The 15736-nt window shown below is 35.0% G+C and overlaps 1 pseudogene; it reads left to right on the top strand.

Moving 5' to 3' along the window:
- LOC134363660 (integrator complex subunit 8-like) overlaps positions 1-15736 on the top strand; it is a 42907-nt pseudogene that overhangs the window by 14373 nt on the left and 12798 nt on the right.

The raw sequence follows: 15736 nt of genomic DNA on the forward strand, positions 1-15736 counted from the left end.
CTCTATGTTATATCGCTAAGGAAAGTATATCTGCAACATTAACTTTTTGATATCAGAGTGATTTGTACCATCAGCATACATGAGCATTCTCATCGGTCAATATCCTGTGCCAACATTTGATATTATCAGATTTGCTTGTGAAGTGGTTATATAATAGTATCTCATTGAGATTTTATTTTCCATTTCCCTTATTACCAAAGGATTTAACAGCTTTTTGCTCATGTTGATTTTGCTTATATAGATTTTGTCTTTTGAGGTACTTGTTCTAAACGTTATGCCTCATTTTTCTATTAGAATGTCTATTTTTTTAATTTTTGGAAGGAGTTTTCTTGTAGGAGTTCTTTATATATTCTTTTACCAATTTTAAATATTACAGGTGTCTTCTCTGAGTTTGACTTCTCTTTTAATTTTCTTTATATTGTTTCAAAAGCTCTTAATTTTAATATGATCAAATTTATGATTCTTTTCTTTTATGATCATTTCTCTGTCTTGTTTAAGAAAGCTTTTACAGTCAGGAGGTTGTGAAGGTAATCTGTTTTATTTTCTAAAAGCTTTACAGCGTAGCTTACTTTTACATTTAGGTCTTTACCTACAATTGATTTTTGTGTTATCAGGTGAAGTAGGGGATCAGACATCTTTTTTTTCTCCATATGATTATTCATTTGTTCCAGCACAAATTTATTGAAAGGTCCATCTTTTTTTCACCAATCTTTAGGGCCGTCTCTGTTGGATGCCAAGTATCTATAAATGTGTGGGTCTGTTTCTGAGCTCTCTATTTTGTACTACTTTTTAATTTGTTTATTCATACCTCAATATCCCTGTGTCTTGATATCATTAAGAGCAAGTCCTCCCATCTTGTTTTTCAGGTTTGTGTTGGTTATGTTTGTCCTTTGCATTTTCCTGTGTAAACAGACTCAGATTGTCAAGTTTCACAAGTAAACCTGTTGGAGTTTTGTTTGGAATTACATTAAATTTAAAAACCAATTTGGGAAGAATTTACAATATTGAATGCTCTAATGTCTGAACTGGTGTGGCTCTTGATGTGTTTAGGCATTCTTTAATGTCCTTCAGAGCTTTATAATTTTTCCATAGACGTCTTAAATATCTTTTTATTAAGGTTTTTAAAATATGAACTTGAAAATAGTTTATGCATTGATATAGAGATACAATTGAACTTTCTAACAATTTTGTATCCAACAATTTTGCTAAACTGTTAGCAATTCTACTAATTTATCAATAAATCTTTTGTTTATCTAAATACACAGTCTTCATCTGTGAATAATACATTTTGATTTTTTTTCTCTAACTTTCAATTTTTAGTTTTTACTTGTCTTGTTCTTAATGTGCTGACTATGACCTCCACTATAGCATTCAGTAACCTCCTGGTCTCACTCCCAGTCTCATAAGGAAAGCTTGTACTATTTCTCCATTTAGAGTGATGTTAATTGTAGATTATTCTGTTAGCTATTTCTTACCTCATAAAGGAAGTTCCCTTTTATCCTCAGTTCACTAGGAGTCCTTTTTTTTGAAATCGTGAATGATTTTTAGATTTTATTAAATGCTTTTTCTGTGTCTATTGAAATGACCACATAATTTTTCTCTTCTAATCTGTTAATGTGGGAAAGTATATTAATTGATTTTCAAGTGTTAAATTACTAGGCATATCGGGAATGAACCCAGCTAGGTTATGATCTTTTAAAAATAAAGCTAAATTTGATTTGCTAATATTTTATGATTTTTTTTTTTTTTTTTACATTCATGTGTGAGATTTATGCATATGTATTTTTTCTTGTCTTTGATTTTAGTGTCATGGTCATGCTTGCCTCATAAATAACTTGGGGTATGTATCTTTTTTATTGTCTAGAAGAGTTTGTATAAAAAGGAGTCGTTGCTTCTTTCAGTGTTGGAGAGAATTTACCAGTGAAGCCCGGGCCTGGAGATTTTTTGTGTGGGAAGATTTTGGCAGTGCTTCAGTTTCATCAGTGATCGTAGTAGAGCTATTCTGTTTTTCTCTTTTTTCTTGAGTTAATTGTAAGAAGTTATTTTCTAAGAATTTGTCCACTTCATCTAAATTTTTAAGGTTATTAATATTTAAATTTACTATCTTTTTAATGTTTACAGCATCTGTAGAGATGTCTGCTAGTTCATGTTTTTAATTAAATAACTATTTTAATTGAGGTGAAATTCACATAACATGTGATCTGTTATATTTGCTTATTAGAAAGTAACACATATTCCATGACATGGATACAATGCATCTCTGTATGTGAATAAATAATCTGTTATGAAAGGGGACTCAGGTATTACTTACCATAATAAGATATCTTACACATGGCAGCAGACTTAATAGAAATTTAAATATACAGTGGAGCAAAATTATTAGAATGCAAGTACATTGTACATACTCTAAGATGCTCAGATGTGATTTATCCTTATTGGTTTTTGTATTAATCAGAAAATAGTATTTTTGAGCATGGTACTTTTAAAATACTATTATTTCTTTTTTCTATAACAGTTTCATTGAGATGTATTTCACATACCATACAATTTGCGCATTTAAAGTGTACAATTGCCTTTTAGTGTATTTCTAGAGTTGTGCAACCATCACCTTATTTCTTCATTCCCCAAAAAACCCTCTTCCCCAGTAGAAGTCACCCTTCATTTTCCTTTAGTATCCCCAACCCCAGGCAACTAATAATCTACTTTCTGTCTCTATAGATTTGCCTGTTCTGGAAATTTCACATAAATGAAGGCATATAGTAGATGGTCTTTTGTATCTAGCTTCTTTTACTTAGCATAGTGTTTTCAAGACTCAGTTTGTAGCATATATCAGTACTTCATTCCTTTTTATGGCTGAATAATATTCCATTGAATGGATATACCACATTTTAGGTGTCCATTCATCAGTTGATGAGCTCCAGGTTGCTTTCACTTTTTGGCTCTTATGAATAATGCTGCTATGAACATTTTTTTTTTTTTGGCAGCTGGCTGGTATAGGGATCTGAACATTCTATATTTCTCTGTGTCAACATAAAGAATATTTGACAGTTTTTTACACTAATATTTTATTTTGGCTTGTAAATACTATATGGGGAGGAATCCTAACTTAATGAATAAATTCAGAATAATGTTATGAAAATATTATTTGCAGATAACTAATATTACCATGACTAGTTTCTGTTATTCTTTGTTTTCACTATTTTTTAAACCTTGGTTTCCTTCTTAACCACTGGTTCTATATTAATTAGAATTTAGTTATTGATCATTCTTTAAAACTATCTCTTACAGGAGCTACTGATTCCTAAAGTTTATCACTTTGTACAATTTGGCAACATACTTATAAATTCTGAGAGAACTCTGTAGTGTGTATATTAGCACATTATATATTTACACACACACACACACACATATACATATACATATGAATACCTGCAGTTATTAAAATAGTCACATTCGACTCCCTGTCTATAACGGATTGTTATTCCTGGGTCTCATTTCTTCTCTTAAATTACTTAACCAAATCTGTGGTTGGCATATGGTTGAAACAGGAAAATTCAGTTGTTTTTATCTGTGAACTTTTCAGATTATAATCAATATTTTTTAAAGGACTCATAGTCAAATGAACATTACTCAAATTCCTAGGTTGTTCAAGATCAGTAAATTTAGAAAAAGCTTCAGAGTCTTTGAAAGGAAATATGGCTGCTTTTCTAAAGTAAGTATGTTTCTTTTCTTTTCTTTTTAAACTTTGAACTTAGTCCTGTGAAAAAAGTATCTTTTATTACTTATCTTTTTGTATTTGTTCTGCATATCTTATAACTAGGCAGTAACTGGTGTTGGAGAACCAGTTAAGTTCAAATTTGTGTAGCCACATGAAACTTTAGTTTTATATAGTAAGCTCACTGGCTGAGCGTGGTGCTGACAACACCAAGCTAAGGGTTAAGATCTCTTTACCGGTCATCTTTAAAAAAAAAAAAAAAGAGTCAAGATTTTCACTACACTGTAAATAATATCCATAGCATCTTTTTAACCTTATGCTAAAAAATACTTCCCAACTTGAAAATTTATATAAGAAAGTAAACACTTTTACAAAACTGTTTTAAGAGGGAAATGAGCAAAGAATCTCTTGAAGGCAATGCTCTAGAGCACTGGTACTCTAAAGTATGGTCCCCACACCAGCAGCATCAGTGACATTTGGGAACTTGTTAGATATGTACATTGTTGGGCCCCACCCTAGACCTACTTAGTCAGAAATTATGGGGATGGAGCCAAGTATCCTGTTTTAAGAAGCCCTCCAGGTAATTTTGATGCACACTAAAATTTGAGAATTGTTGCTCCAGACCAATACTGTCCAGCCAAATATAATATGGGTCATGTATGTAATTTATAATTTTTTAATAGCCATGTTTTTAAAAATACAAAAAAGATGAAGTTTAATGATAATACCATATTTTATTTAGCACAGTATGTCTAAACTAACATTTCAACATGTAATCAATAAAAAAATTGAGATATTTTCCATTCTTTTTTTTTTTTTTTTAATGTGTGTGCCAAACCTTCAAAATTCAGTGAGTATTTTACACTTAGAGCACCTTTCAATTTGGACTGGTCACATTTCGCATGCTTAGTAGCCACATGTAGCTAGTGGCTGCCATATTGGATAATGTAGGCAATTGTAAGCCATTGAAAAGTTTTAATAGGGGGTGTGTAGTCAGCAGCTTTTCTTCTTCCATTCCTGAAATAACACTTATTGAGCACAGAGACTATTTTGCAATTTCATATACATTTATTCTTTTATTTATTCACAACAAACTGTGTAGAAGGTGTTATCTCAATTTTATAGGTAAGAAATTAGAGACTCAAAGGTATTAAATTGTCCAGGGCCACACAACTCGCAAGTGGCACAAGTGTTAGGGGGGATAGAGGAGAACGTATTAGAGAAGTGTTTACAAGGTAAAATCTAGAAGTAATTGGTAACTGATTTGATGTGGAAGGCAAGAGGGAGAAAAGAACCAAGGATGATGCTTAGGCTTCTGGTTCGGGTGTCAGAGAATGGATGGCAGTACCAGCAAGTGAATGTACAGATAGAAACATTTTTGAAGGGCAGATTATGAGTTTATTTTTACAGTGTTTAATTTGAGGCTGCAGTTGGTAACACGAGCCTGAAGCTCGGGGAATGGTCTGGACTGGAGTTACAAGTTTGGGGGTCATCAAAGATCACCCAAGAAAAATATGCAGAGCATGGAAAATTAGGGAATGCAGCACAGGGCCCAAGGAAGAGTACTATGCTAGGTGTGAGGACCGGGCAAATGTGCAGTCACAATAGCCAAGAGAAAAGAGAATGTCAAGTAAAAGGCAGTGCACAGCAGTGGGATGCAGCCTCTAATTCCAGTAAGAAAATGGAAAATGTTCAGTAGACTGGACAATTAGAAGATTGGTTTGTGAGATTTGGTTTGTGAGAACTATTTCTTTGTAGTGATGGGGGCAGAAGCCAGGTAGTTGGAATGAATGAGGCATGTGGAGAGAGAAAATGAGTAAAGAATAGTCTTTGCAAAAATTAAAGTGATCTGGGTAGGAAAGGGTTCAGGTCGTAGCTGATTTGATTTATTAACCTATTATATATGGGAGGGAGGAATGCGTAATGGGCCACAAATAGCGATGACAGTGAATATTGTTGAGTATAATAATTATTCTGATTTGAGCATCATATATTACATACAAGTATTGATATTCAACTCTGATGTGCAGTTAACTAAGTTACAATAAAACAGAACAAAACAAAACCCTATTATATAGGATAATAGGGTAGTATGCAAAGATTGTAGAACGTGAAACCTGTTGAAAGATCTAAAGTCTAATTCTGAGTATCTTAGGTTGGGAAGGGTGCTTGTCATAGAGTTTTACACTTGTTTAATACAGAGAAGTCTGTTATTTTATAATCTGTGGAAAACTTATTTAGTAATATAGCATGTATTTTATATTGATTATTGGATTTTTTAAATTGCAAGAGAATTAAATATTGGAATAAATTAACAATACAGAGATGATAAAGAAAAAGATAATCTAGTCTCACTCTCCAAGATAAGCACTGTAAACCATTTAAATTAATTCTTCTCTTTGTTCTTTACTCATAGAGATGCATTTTTTGATGCCAGAGGAAAAAGGTGACTCAGGCTGTTCTGTTATTTCTTTTCATAGGACTTTTCCCATGCTAAACAGCTGTTTGCTGCTTGTTTGGAGTTGGTAACAGAGTTCTCACCAAAACTTTGTCAGGTCATGCTGAATGAGATGTTGCTTTTGGATATTCATACACATGAAGCTGGAACGGGGCAATCAGGAGAGAGACCTCCTTCTGACCTTATTAGTAGGATGCGAGGATATCTGGAAATGAGGCTTCCTGGTAAGACTGTTTCACAGGGACAAATTTCGGAAATTCAGTACTCAAATAATTGTAGGGGAAAATCTAAAAGACTTGACTTTTCCCATCTATAAACAAGTTATTTCTCTTCTAAAATAGAATTTGAGTTTGGAGTTCACTTAAAAACATTGGGGAAAATGGAGGAAACTGTTCATTTCCTAGGATTTCCATTACACAGTACCACAAACAGGGTGACTTAAAACAATAGCACTTTATTCTTTCACAGTTGGAGGCTAAATGTCTGAAATCAAGGTGTTTGCAGGGCCATGTTCCCTCTGAAGGGTCTGGGAACAATCCATCCTTGCCTTTTCCCAGCTTCTGGTGGCTCCTGGCAATCTTTGGCATTCCTTGGCTTGTAGCTGCATCACTCCAGCCTTTGCCTCTGTCTTCTTGTGGCATTCTTTCTTATATATGTCTTGTCTTCTTATAACGACACCAATCGTTGGATTTAGGTCTGCCCTAATTTAGTATGCCCTCATCTTAACTAATTATATCTGCAAAGACCCTGTTTCCAAATAAGGTTACATCTGAACTTCAGGTGGACATTAATTTTGGGGGGATGCTGCTTAACACACTACAAAAGCTATGTTGTGATTTTAAGATTCCTGTTAAAAAAATCAAAATGTCATTGAATGTACAGGTTGAATTTCCTCATTACTGCCATAAAATTCCCTCAAACTGATTGGCAATGATCCAGGAATTCATTTGTGGCTTTCTTAAGAACAGAGTTTGGGTGTCCATATAAATTTCCATCTATGTCATATAAAAATGTTTCTTAATTAAGGCAGTTTCATTTTATATATTTTAAAAGTATTTAGAGCAAATAAATCTTACTGTAAACTTTCATACTGTGAACAGTAAAATTGAATTGTAAAGGAAGGTGCTAATGTGCTAAGCAGAAACAACTGTTGGCTTTCTGGGGTCTTCTGAATTAATTTAATTATTACATTCTAATGTCCAGCAGGAGCTTGTAGTGATAATTATCAGTTTTTTAGCACTGTATGGATAGAATACCTTTGAACTGTAATGCATCAGTGCTCTTAATCTCGTAATGTCTTGATAAGAATTGGTCTGATGGTGTATACTGGCACTAAGTGTTGATGGACACACGCTACTGGGTGCGTGCTTACTATTTAAAGGTGGAAAGTTGGTTTTTCATACATGGTTTTTCTAAAATTAAAAACAAAAGAATTCTAAAACCTTCACATTTGTTGTTCTGAGAGACTTAGGTGCATAATTCATAATTCATAGAAGCTCTGTGAAGTAGCTACTGTTTCATTATCCCCATTTTGTAAATCAAGAAACTGAGGTACAGAGAAGTTAAGGAATTTGCCCAGAGGCACACAGTAAGAATGAGACAGAACTATAATTTTAATTTATCAGTCCAACTTCTAAGCCTGTGCTTTTACTCCTTGAAATGGGTAGAAATGCCTTTAAATAATTATGGTCTATTAGTAACTGGCACGGTCCATGCCATGGCAGGATCCTAAAGGAGTCAGCTTGGGCTGCCCTCTCCGAGTTGGCAAGGCCGCTGGAGGGAGAGCTGCTGGCAAGGCCACAGCTACGAGCACTTGCTACAACCATAAGGGTTCCTGCCTCAGCTTCGTGGCTTTTGCCTTCTCTCTTTCGATATTTTGGTTAGCGTGGCAGTTCTCTGAATTCCCAAAAGATTATAAAAATAACACAAATAATTATGCGGTCATTGAACTAAACATTCCCACAGAGGATCCGAGTAAATTGGACAATTTAAAATTATCCCCTTATGATAAATTGACCAAACCAACATATGTTCCAAAAGCACCGCTCATGACTAAATATGAGCTGCAGCCTAATGTAAGTTGGCAAATGTCATTTACTGGAGATTATGTTAAAGGCAAGAGAATGGTTGATATTAATGGGAAATTATATGATTGGGACAAATTAAGTATATGGGAACGAAACTGTAGAACCCCCTTTACTTGGTGGTGTCCAGTTTTAAGTAAATCATTAAGAATCAGGTGTTGGGATAAAAATATATGCTGTGAAATTATTAAACCTGCAAAATTAGATCTTAGAAAAATAAGAGAGTACACCTAGTTTTGTGAGGGATGGTGCTGTGCACAATGACACTTTAACATTTAGATCAAGATTATAGGGCCACAGCGAATGCATAACCTCAAGATGTGCATGATAATGCTGCTCAAATATCCACTGTTCTTTTTCCATATGAACAGTAGGTTCATTCCATTAGAACATAAAATCATTACACCCCCATTAGAATTTAAATGTTAGCATTTTTCCTTTTAACAAATTTGTACTTACATTTAGCAATAGACATAGGTCATATGATAGTACTGTCTATCACTCTGCAACTGCAATAGTCCCACCCTGTTAATAGGGTAGATATTAACCACAGCTTGCCAACCGGAAAAGGTCACAGGTTAACTTCAAGACAATGAGAAGATGGTCCCGATCTGATAACCTGATACTGAAAAGAAGAAGCATGAGCTAATCACCTGAGACGTGTTAACGAAGAAAAAGAAAAACTGGCTTCCCCTGTCCCTTTTGAATTATTAATTCAGGCTTGCCAATGTAATAAAAATAGTACCCAAAAACCCCCTGCAGAGAAAAAACTAAATAAAAAGCATTGTCTCATGCTCTACTGTGCTCCAGCTGCAACACGCTGACAGCCCTCAGAGAGAGAACATGCATACTGATGCATTGAGTTCTCTGTCTGTGTTTTTTATTTTCGCCGGCTTCCTCATCCCTCTTTCAAGGACCCACAACTCGACTGGAGCTGGTCTCTGGCAAGTAACCTTTTGGGGTTAGCAGTTTGGAGTTCACATCACTTTTTTCCCTTTTTTTTTTTTTGGTGAAGAACTCATAGCTTTGCACATAATTTGTGTAAACTAGCTTATTGAATGTTCAACAATTTGTCCTATAGCTTGTGCTGTGTTTAAAATGAGAAGGGTCCAGCATCCTGCTGTAGGGAAAAATAATAAAATAAATAAATAAAATGAGAAGGAAAGGTTAAGTTCTTTCAAACAGGAGGAACGAGAAATGGATTTTTCCCCCACAGGCACGATTCCTGTCTTTGACTTTGGCTAATCCTCAGTTATGGACTGAGTTACCCAAGTTCAGCATAGATTCCTGAATGTAATGCTCTTGTAGTTCTGTGCTTCAGTGCCACCATGAGAGTCATGGTGGGGAGGCATGCTCCTTGGGTCAAGATTAGGGGGTGGGGGCTGGCTGGTTAGCTCAGTTGGTTAGAGTGCCACCTTTTAATACCAAGGTCAAGAGTTTGGATCCCTGTCCTGGCCAGTTGCCAAAACGCAAACAAACAAAATCATTTAAAAAAAAAAAAAGATTAGGGAGTGGGAGGAGTGTCATCTGCCACCTTCACCCCATTCCCCTTTTTTAGGAAAAATGCTGCTCCCTAGTGGTATAAGGCCAATTTTGAATATATGCCCTCTATAGAATGCAGAAAGAGAAGCACTCTTTTATGTGGGTTGAGCTGGCTTTATTATCAGGAACAAGAAGTGATCTTAACTGACAACAGATCCAATCTTTCAGTTGTAATAGAAATAAGGGCTACAATTTAATTGTTCTAAGATCAGTTATGTCTTTTGGGAGAGACCCCCAACTTTGCATACCTTTGTAGCAAATCAGTTTGACTTTCTGTTTAGACATATGTTCTTGTTATGTTCCTCAGTTTCAACAAAATTGAATGTTAGGTGTACTCTTGCTGTTGAAGCATATGACTCTACCTCCTTTTAATGAATAACTGTATTGCAGGTGCTTAAAGGGAAGTTTAATCTCTAAATCACTGCCTGTTAGGCTATATCAGAACCCCACTCCCTAGATTCTGATTCTCCCTTAAGAACCATTTCTGTAGTGAGCCAGTATTACTAATGGAGAATGCCTGGTGAGTAAAGGATGCCTTGGAGCCAAGGCCTGCCTTTGGCAAAATGTATAAAACTCAATGACACACATGCATTTGGGGAACTAATTTCATTTCTGTACTCATTCCTTTAGATAATGATGCAAATAGTGTATTTTAATTTTATTTTGCTCTGTTCCTGCACATCTTTTTTTGTCACCTCAAATCTCTTTTTTGAAATAAGGTGAGATATACCTAAATTCAGTGGCCAAAGGCACTGTCTTTTTAGAAATATAGGTACTCTGGAAAAGCAGAAGTTTAGTAAATCTCCCCATTTTAAGTTTGAACATTGTTTTCTAGGATTCATTGTGGTTTCTTTTTCTTTTTCCTGAAATATATTAAAACTAGAAATTATTGGGCTGGCCTTTGGCACACTTGGGAGAGTGTGGTGCTGATAACACCAAGGCCACGGGTTTGGATCCCTGTAATAGGGATGGCCAGTTGGCTCACTTCGGAGAGCGTGGTGCTGACACCACCAAGTCAAGGGCTGAGATCCCCTTACTGGTCATCTTTTGAAAAAAACCAAAACAAACAAACAAACAAAACCCTGAAATTATATACTTTGAATTACAAAAATTTACAACATATTGGGGTATATTTAACAATTATTTCAAAAGAGAATGTTCAAAACAAGTCTGAGTTATTTTTCTTATTACTTTTTTATTTAAAGTTGTTTCTGGTACAGTAGATATTTTGAATGAATGAATGACTTGTCTTTTATGAGTTACATTTTAATCAGAAAAAAATTATTAAAAAGGAAAAATATATTAACTCAGATTTATTACAAATTTGTTATATGGGCTACCTCTTTCTTTGCTATAAATGTGCTAAAAGTTTATACCATGCCATTTTATACTTATTTTATTTGTGTGATTATTGTCTGCTCATTTGAATTGTAAATTTCTAGAGGACAGGTATCAACTCGTAGACTTTCTCAGTGGAGTGTTGGGCCTCTAAGGGACAGATAATTTTGCTGATTAATAGTGGGGACCATGGCAGTGAATGTTGGGAAATGTTAACAAAAAGTATAAAATGTTAGTATTTTTCTGTTTTTCATCTGTAGCTATTGGTTTTTTTACTCAATTGAAAAATGAGCAAATATTTGCTTTGTTCTCATTTTAATGTTATAATGGTAATTTAACTATTTTCTTCTTTGTTTATTAGATATTCCTCTTCGTCAGGTAATAGCTGAGTGTGTTGCTTTTATATTAAACTGGAGGGAAAATGAATACCTTACACTGCAAGTTCCTGCATTTCTGCTTCAGAGTAATCCATATGGTAATTAATGTTTAATCTAAATAAAAGGATTATTAGAATGGTACTATTATACCTGTTTCTTTATACTACTTTGGGAACTTGTCTAATTTCTATGATACAATGTAGGATGGGACAAACACTTTTTCGTTTGTAGATAAAAGCATAGTTTTTGATAATTTAGGCATTTAACTTTGCCCTCTCTAAAATTTTTTTCTCACACCTTGTAATTCATGAGAATGCAAACACAAATTATTTGGTTAACAGACAATACTTTGGTATAATCATCAGGTAGTGAGAGATTAGTCAACTTTTCTTGCTGGTGGAAACCGTCAAGGAAGCACTTCTAGCCATCCTTTATTTGAATACCTTAGCTTTCTTTAGAACCTGTTTACTCCTGTAAGTTTGATATGCCTGAACCTATAACATGTTTGTAAATGAGCTAATAACATGTTTGCTCTAATAGCCATGTGAAAGAATTCATTCAGTAAATTGGTAGTAAGTTGTTTATTTGGTCTTCCTTCTTAATTATATCTGTCCTCTACAACCTAAAATGCTTTCTGAGGACAGAAAATATCAAAACTAAAGAGAAACTGGAACGTTTTCCAAAGCTTGTATCTTTCATGTGTTAATATTATATATACCCTGAATAAACAGTGGACTTTACTCCCTTTCTGGTCTTGTAGTTAAAAAGCCTGAAATAAAACATTTGGTGATTTAGCATTTTTATAAGGCCTCCCCTCCCTTTTGGGGGTACATTTAGTCTTTCAAATTTCCTGATTTCTTTTCTTACTGCTCCTATTACCTTTTATGGTTCTTCCTTATCTGCCCCCACCTTGTCTTTAATATCTAGTCTTTTAAATCTGTGCTTATCTGGGAACTCTTGTAAGCCTATACCACTTTTTTATATTTGTCTTTGGTTATTTGTTTCTTCCTTCATGTTTCATGTATGTCCTTTTAAAAACTGAGTTCATTTCATTTTAACCCTTTGAAGGTTTATTGATTTATTTAGTTTTTTTCTCTCCTTTTCCTCTTCTTTATAATTGTTCATAAAAATTTATCATCATACTTGAATCATCCTTTTCTTTGGAATTTCAGACATTGGATCATATCTATCTCTTTGGTGAATTTTATGGGATATGAGTTTCTAATATCTAGGGCACTTGTCTGATTATGCCCAACACTCTCTTTTTAGCCTTTAATAAACTCTCAGTAGAGGAACCATTTGGTTCCAAGGTTTTTGTCATTTCCACTTAGAATCATAGCTTGTTGCTCAGTGTTAAGACAGAACAGTAGCTCCTCTCTTTGCTTCTCCTAGCAGTGAATTCTGTGAAGCTGTGCACCAGGAGAGATGAAACACGTTTGTGGAATAAACGTTTGAAGGTGTGCAGTGTGTAAGGACACAGGAAGTTGTGTTGTATGTTGCCTAACTTTGGGCGAGGCCAAAGTTAGGCAACATACAACTGCTTCCTGCAGTCCCCCTGATCTGGTGCAAAGGGAGGAAGGATGTGTGGTGACCTCGCTGCAGCGTAATCACTTAAGGAAAAAGGAATCAGAGAAAGAAGTCTAGAGTAAGGGGTTGTGTTTTGAAAATAATGCAATTTGGAGCAGTTTCCAAACTTCCAGTTTGGTGTGGTCTATATGTACATATGCATAGGGAAAAGTCTGGAAAACATTATATCTAGGTGGTGGAATATTAGGTGATTTTAATCCATTTTATTTTTTATTTTGTGATATATTTTCTTATTTGAATATATATGAATTATATAATCATAAGAAGGAAAGGAAAAATCTTAAGCATGTGACTAAAATATACCCTTTTGAAATAATACAGAGCTGTCTAGCCTGCCCTTATATCAGAATGGGAGGCAGTGTAGTATAGTGGAAAGGGCACTGGATTTATAGGCACTTGGATTATAAAAGTCTAGCTGGTAGGAGGAGGAGGAGCAGTGATAGTGTAGGATAGAAACCCAAGTTTTTCATATGACCTGCGAGGCCTTTGAAGGTGTGCATGCTTCTCTTTTTCCAGGTGCACCTTGCCCTGCTTCTTGTCATGCCTGTGCGGTGCTGGCTGCACGAGAGGGCTCACATGGTGTTTTCTCAGGCATCTGTGCATTTGCGCCTGCTGTCTCTTCTCTTAGCTGGAACGTCCTTCCCACTTTTGTATATTTGTGTGGTTTCTTTGATGCTGTTTCATATTCCTTTTACTGTAAATGAGTAAATCACTTTCTCCTCTTGCTGTCTTTGTACTGTTGTACTGGTTCTACTGCTGTTGTCCTGTTGACATATTTCTTTTATAGCATTTATGCTGTATGATAAATTATTTGTTCACCTGTGTCTTCCCTGTAAGGCAGTGAGCTTCTTGAGGGCAGTTCATTTTTATATTCTCATTCTTTACATGATGCCCAGCACATAGTAGGTGCTCAAGAATTTTGTGGAATTCAATTAATTTAGCGCCTGAGATTTCTGAATATTCTTTTAATTAGATAACTCAATAAATTTAGTGACCTTCAACTAAGCGTATGGTCTCTGACAACAGAAAATGAATTTGAGATGAGGAACCACAATAGCCCTGGTATTGTACTGCAGTAAATAGCTACATGTACAGGTTGAACATTCCTGATCTGAAAATCTGAAATGCTCCAAAATCTGAAACTTTTTGAGCTCTGACATGCTCATTGGCATATTTAGGATTTCAGATTTTCAGATTAGGGATGCTCAACTGGTAAGTATAATGCAAATATTCCCCCCCCCCAAAAAAAAAAAAAATCTGAAGTCTGAAACACTTCTGGTCCCAAGCATTTCGAATAAGAAATACTCAACTCCAGTAGTTGGAGAAGAATGTATTCGGTGCCCATACAGGATGAGATGTCCTACTAGACTGTGGATCCTTGATATCCATTCACATAATATAGTTAGGGTTTTTACATTAATTTTCACTAGCTATAGAAAGCACCAGTACTCTTGTTAATTTTCCTTGGTGTGATCCTAGAATTGTGGTTATGTAAAAGAATGTCCTTGTCCTTTGAAGATGTATACTGAAGTATTTAGGGGTAAAGTGTGCCTGTAACTTACTTTCATATGGTTTAACAAAACGATATATGTAGATAAATAAAGCAAAACATGGCAGAATATTCAGAATGTGTTGGGTATTTATTGAACTATTCTTTCAATTCTTCTGATTGAAATAACAAAAAAAAAAAAGCAGGGGAAAAGCACCAGTTTTTATCTTGTCATAATCCTGCATCCTTCTTAAAGAAGTTACCTCAAGCAGTGGGGACCCTTTTAGAAGGCTTTCTATGTCCATTTCAGTGGTGACTGGGGTTTCCTGATGGAATTGAAATTGTGCTTGCCACTGCACCCTCTAAAAGAGCCGTGATGTATAAAATTTAATCTGAACAGAGATATAGGGGCCCTCTCTTGCTTTGAAGTTACAGAGGGAAAGAAATACTGACTTTGATACAAGCCTCTTTTTTTCCTCTGTACTTTGAGCCTTTGTTTCTCTGCTCTTTGCGTTCGGCTCTTCCACTCTTTATTTTGGGTTCTTCCTACATCTTAGATCCTTAAGGCCGTCTTTCTTCAGATCATTCACTTTCTATAATCTGTCCTTCCTTAACCCCACCTCCTCATCTTAGCAGTAGCTCCATCCCCAGTTGCTACCATTTTTCTGAGAGGAAAGTTATTCTAAATCTTCTTCTTTTATTCTTCCAACTTCAATTTCCATATTCTTTCTCTTATTTTTTCATTTAAAAAAATCTTTAAAAAAAAAAAAAGTAATTAAAAGCAACGTGTATGTGTGAAACCTAAGCACTATTTTAATCTCACCTCTGGACTTTACCACAGTTAACATTGTGGTATATGTCTTCCATTACGCTTTTTTTTTTTTTTTTGGTAGTATCATACTCTATATATTTAGCAACTTTTTTTTTTCCATTTAATAAATCAAATACCTCTTTGCATTGTCTCATTTATATTCTCATTAGATTATAATTGTTCAGAAACAGAGAAGTTTGTATGGGAGAGCCAGAGGATCCTCTTCCTCAAACAGATTCAGATCTGTCAGTAGACAGCGAGACTCAGAGGTTGTATTGAATTCACAGCATAAAGTAACTGCTTGGTATGTTTGGGCAGTCATCATCTTTTCTTCA

This window comes from Cynocephalus volans, chromosome 15 (genome assembly GCF_027409185.1).
Source record: "Cynocephalus volans isolate mCynVol1 chromosome 15, mCynVol1.pri, whole genome shotgun sequence".
Lineage (NCBI taxonomy): Eukaryota > Metazoa > Chordata > Mammalia > Dermoptera > Cynocephalidae > Cynocephalus > Cynocephalus volans.